Source organism: Myotis brandtii, unplaced genomic scaffold (genome assembly GCF_000412655.1).
Source record: "Myotis brandtii unplaced genomic scaffold, ASM41265v1 scaffold277, whole genome shotgun sequence".
Taxonomy (NCBI): domain Eukaryota; kingdom Metazoa; phylum Chordata; class Mammalia; order Chiroptera; family Vespertilionidae; genus Myotis; species Myotis brandtii.
In genome coordinates this window covers 1,606,463-1,612,181 of record NW_005360548.1, presented here as the reverse complement: position 1 = coordinate 1,612,181, position 5,719 = coordinate 1,606,463, and positions in this window count along the sequence as shown.

The following is a 5,719-nucleotide window of genomic DNA, read 5'->3' as shown; positions in this document are numbered from 1 at the left end:
CTTTGTCTCTGACTTTTCTTCCCACCTGAGTTCTTGGGTGACAGCCAGCAGGGGGCAGCAGAGGCCACGGGGAAGAGGGGGTGGGGAGCCACTCTGTGGGTGGCCTGCTCTCCCTAGGGAGTGTGGACTTTGGACTGTGCCTGTGGAAAACCTCTTCCTGGGATGCTTCCACTATCTACCCTGAGTTTGAAACCCTAACTGTGCCCCTGTCCCTCTGTCCTTACTTGACTCTGTCCCAGTATGGGTGTGGTCTCTGTGCTCCTTTTTCTAGCTGTTCCCTTGTGTGTCTCTGCTGCATGTATCTGTTATCTCTCTCATTCAGCCTTTTTGTCCATATGTCTGTCTCTCTGCCTCTGTGGTTCCATGTCTCCCAATCGCTGACCATCTTTCAGTCCCCCTTTGCTGGCCTCTGCCCCCAACTCCTCACTGGAACTCTGTGTCTGTGAAGGAGACCAGATTCTGGGAGCCAGAACCTCTGGGATACCAAAGGCGAGGGGAGGGAGCTTCATTTCCAGGAGCTAGCTAACAGCCAAGCCGAGGGATCCCAGGCACCTCCCATGTCAGCCCAGCCCCCAGTATCCTTGGCCCAGGAAAGGGGAAGTAATGGGGTCCAAGCCCTGACCTCAGCATGCCTGGTTGGGGAGCAACTCAGGCCCCCACCCGTACCCAGGGCCTGCGTCAGCATCACTTAAACTGGGGGCATTGTGCAATCTGTGGTGAAGCCTTGGCCCAGCTGGATGCCTGGGTCACCATATTTTTAGGCCCAAAGGAGAAGTGAAAGGGCCTCAGAAGGGGTGAATCATCTGTCCTGGGGAAGAACCCAGGTGCCTTGCCTGGGCCCCAGCTCTGGGAAGCAGGCCTTGGGGAGGGGGCTTCAAGGAGGGAGTGCCCTACCAGGCTCCCCGCTTCTCTGAGAGCAAGCTTTGGAGAGCTCAGCCATGGCCTTCAGGCCTAGGCAAGTGTAGGGTGTAGCTGCCAGCCCAGGCCTAGTTGGAGGGGTGTGAAAGGCTCCAGTGACTCAGCCTGGTTGGGGAACTGCCCCACCCAACATCTTCTGTGCCCTGATTCCCATGTTCCTGCCCAGAGGCCTCTTGTTCTGTACCCCGCATCTGCAAGGAAAGCCCAGGAACATGGAGACCCATGATTTACCCAAAGCCCAAGTCCCCACACTGGAGTCCTTGGAAATGGCCAGCCGTGTGGGTGTGGGTATGGGGCAAGTAGGACAGGCCCACGGGAAGGGCAGCAGATCTCTGGGTCACTAGCTGAAGCTGCTGTCCACAGGTAGAATTTCTTCCTCAGGGAAGCCACATTTCTGCCCATTTATTTGACTGAATCAACTCCCCAGGTCATCTAGGGTATTTCCTTTACTTAAAGTGAACTGATTATAAACTTTAATCACATGTACAAAATTCACAGCATCATCTAGATTACGGTTTGATTGAATAACAGGGGACTGTAGCCTAGCCAAGTTGACATGTAAAACTGACCATCATAATCTAGTCCTTGTCGATTTGGCACCCATACACATCTAATTAACCATAGTTAATCTCTAATTAAATACAAGAACAAAGTCATCTTCCCACCTAACATGATGCAATTATCTGTACAGCCAGAAATGCACTCTTTACCCCAAAGAGCCCCCTGGCTCCCAGCCTGGGGTACATGATGTATATTAGTGGGAGATGTAGGTCACAGCACACACATTCAGGAGACATGCACAACTGTCCTGTGAGGTGGAGTCAGCACAAGAAACTTACTAAGAAAATCATAAGGAATGAAAAATACAGTATTTATTTAAAAAAATCCACATGTGAGTGGACCTGCCCAGTTCATGGGTCAGCAGTATGTCAAATAGAAGTTCCAAGAAGAAAAATAAAGCAGAAAACTGGGATCAAAAGTAGAGAGAGACTTTTGATTGGGGGAAGTGGGGTGGGGAGTAGGAATAAATAACACATGCAAAACTTGCATGTGAAGAATTGTTACTTTATTGAGAAAGTTTGAGAGCATCTTTGACAGAGGATATGAAGGCCTCACTGACAAGATTGACTTGAAGGAGAGCGAATAAGTTATGAAAATAAGGGCATTGAGGGAAACAGCATTCCAGGAAGAGGGCATGGAATGGCAAGTGCAAGGCCCCGAGGCAGGAATGTGACAGTGTTTATGGAATAATGTGGAGGCCTGGACCATAGTGAAGGAGCTCGAATAGAAGCCAAGACAGGATATGGAGGACCTTGGTTTAGATCTTCACTGGATTATTCAACCCAGAAGGAGATTGTACAGTCAGGGGACATAGGGACTTATCTCACCCCACCCAGCAGGGAACAGCATAACCCGCCAGCCTACAATCATGGTGTACTCATGGTCTTAGCACAAGCCCACAGACTAAAGGAACAATTCAACCATGTAAAATATATAAACAACCCTCTAACCACCACTTAATCTGCTATCTCTCACCCCATCACAGACTTTGCCCATGACAGGCTGACTCAGCCCTGCCCACAGTCAACACTATCAAAAACAGCCTTGGCTGGGAAGAGATAGTTTCCCAGGTGGCAATGTGTGTGTGCCTGTGTGTCTGGTTGGTCCACAGAGGCCACCAGGATCAGCGAAATGGAGTGGGGTGTGCGCCAGCTGTCCGCCCCGTCATCATGTTGGTTCTAGACGTCAGGAACCAAAGTTCACCAGTTTCACTACCTTGTGACTGGCCACAGAGGAACCGGATCCAGACAGTGGCCTCATGTCCTCAGCAACACCCCCCAAATAAGGACACAGACACATAACATTCACTACACACACTGAGCTGCAGGAACCTTGCACACAGCTACAACTGCCTATAATCTCACAGATACTTGAAAATAAACAGATTTTAATCTCACAGATACACACTCAACTTTGAAGTGTGTGCACAGATCTTTATCGTACAAGAGGTCAGTCATACCCCCACTGGGCTCCCTCAAGGAGTTAGACTTAGTCACTCCAGATCCCACAGTGGGTCAGAGCTATACATAGGTGTGCAATGGGTAAGTCACACTGTCATGAATGCCGCCTCAAAGGCAGTTAGGGTTGAGTACATACTCAAGATGGTTAAAGTAACATGGTAGAATCAATCACACAGGTCCAGGCGGTTTCACACATTTATTCACAGGCATGTCAAGTGGGATTGGAAGACACAGGCCTCACAGTAAAATGGACCGCAGGCACCCCGGTCTCACAAACCCAGTCAAACCAGGTGCACATCTTCACACCTGCAGCGCCCACACTTCACACAGCGACCGATACACACGCCCCGGTGCCCCACGCCTGTGCACACAGCCCACCGCTCCTGCTCACGCCCAGTCCAGCCGGGCGCACACCCGGCCGGGACACGCACGTGCCTCCGGCGCAGGGCCCCGCTCGCCCGCGCACTCTCGCAGGCTCTCACACCCCCGCGTTTCCCGTCCCCGCTTGTTTTTCTGGAAACTGCTCTCCACTCCCCTCCCCCTAGGCCGGAAGTGCTCGCTGTATTTTTAGCCTCTCTGGTTTCCGCCCCTTTCCCCCTTCTGCCTGCCTAAGACCTGCCCCCGGTGCCCGCGGGGTACCCGGCCATCCCCCTCCCCACCGTCATTCCAGAGGGGATTCCCGGCCGCTGGCGGGGCCCCGGATTTTCCCGCTGGCTACGTGGGGAGTGGGGAGGAGTCCTGCCCTGAACTTCCTCCTCAGGCCCGGGCCAAGTGGGAGGGGGGATAGGAGCCGGGCTGCCAAGTCCGAGGAAAGGGGCTGGGGGCTCGGACTCGGGTCTGACGAAGGACTGGGCTAGAGGCCGGCTGTCCCGGGTCTGAGAGTGGAGGTGGCTGGGACACCGGACCCCTAGATCTGGGCAAGGAGTGGCCGGAGCCCGGGCTTCTGGGCCCGCCCGCCGGGTTGCGGTAGGTGGCCCGTCCTTGCCGGTGCCAAGGCCCCCGCCCCCTCCAGCCTCTAGGAGAGCTGCCCTGTCCCAGCGTCCAGGTTGTCGTTGACTCAGCACATGGACGAGGGGAGGGGGTCAGCCTGACTCAGGCTGGGAAAGGTCCCAGGCTCCTGGGAATCGACACTGGAATCCCTCCCCCAGGATCGCTCCGAAGACCCCAGGGTGTCCCCCACCCCGGCTTCCCGCGCCTTCGTCCTACTAGCGGCCGAGGGGTCTGGAGCCTGGCCCGGGGGCGGGTGCCAGACACCTCCCCTTTCAACCTTTTCCCGTTGTCCTCGAGCCTCTGTTTACAGGCGACTGAAGCCCTGGTTACAGAGAGGAACCGGGCGTCACGCTTCCAGGAAGCCCCCTCCCCCCGCCCCTTGCGAGTGAGTCACGGGAGGCTGCAACCGTGCGGAGCCGCCCGAAGCGGCCCAGCTCACGGGACCGGCCGGGAAGGCCCGTCTGTCGCCCCAGAAGGCGCCGCACCAGGGATTCCCCTGAACTCTGTCCGACGAGGCAGGTCGGCGTGCTTGACCGAATCTCCCACCTCCACACAAGCCAGCAGTCAGCCTGCACTAGTGAACTTTGCACCATTGTAACTGCACTCCGTGGCAATGATTTCTGCCCCCGATTTTCACGCAGGGCAGCCAGCTCACCAAGACTCCCTTAAGAAACGAGTTTTCTTCCCAGATCACGAAGTTCTCGCGCAGGGCAACCCTTTGACAATAAACCACTTGAGAATGTGGGAAAGGTTCCCGGCAAGTTTAGAATTCCCTCAAGGCACGCCTCTCTCTAAGTCCCAGGACCATCAGTTGTGGATGACCCATTTCTTCCATCTCAAAACAGCTTTTAATCAAGGTAACCCTCCACCATAATAAAAGATTGAGATTTCCAATCTTGGGTTTTCCCAGAAAGCAAAATCTTAACATGATTTAATGCCCTGGTATTAGGCTGCTGCCATTTACTAAGTAGAAGGAGAGTAACTTGACCTCTATTCCTGGGTTTCCTCGTGTGTAAAATGAACACAATAACCCCTCCTTGAGTTAACGAACTTAAAAGCACTTTCATATGACGGCATCTAGCCCAGAGAAGGCCATCAGAAGTGCCCCTATCTGCGGGAGGACGCGAGGCTACAGCGGCTCTGGAATTGGGAAGGGAGGCCCTTTCCAGTCTTGCCAGATACCAGGGTCCCCACCCCTCGCGAGTGAGGGTGCGGAGGGCCGAGGTCTGCGGATCTGGGCTGTTTGAGGGCGAAACCAAGGCAGGCGGGTCGGTCTCCCAAGAGAATTCTCTGCCAGGCCTTTGGTCTCTTCTGTTTTGCTCCTGCATATTTTTGTCTTGTGGGTTATTTGTTTTATTTCCTCCCTCTTTTTATTTATTTGACTTCCCCTCTAGCTTTTCGCTCTGAATTTGTCCCTGGGACTGTCTCTTCACGTCTTTTCTGCCTGTGTCCCCACCTCTCCTTACCCTGTTTTTTCCTTCTCTTCGTATACCTCCCTGTGTGTGTCCCTCCCTCCCTCTGCTGTGTATCTGTGTGTTTCTCTTTGCGTCTCTCCATTTCTGGGTCTCTGGCTCTCTCCGCGCTTCTCCCCGCCGCCGGCGTCAGTCTTTCTCCCACGCGCACGCCCACTGCCTCGGCCTCTCCCCTCGTCGATTTCCCCTGGAGCCCTGCCCCCACCTCCGTCCCAGTTCCCTTCCCGGAGCCTCAATCTCCAGCCTTGAAAAGGGGCCGACACCCCATCCCACGCACTCCTCGCAGGGTCGCGGCCGCTGGTGGGCCCAGGTCCCGCG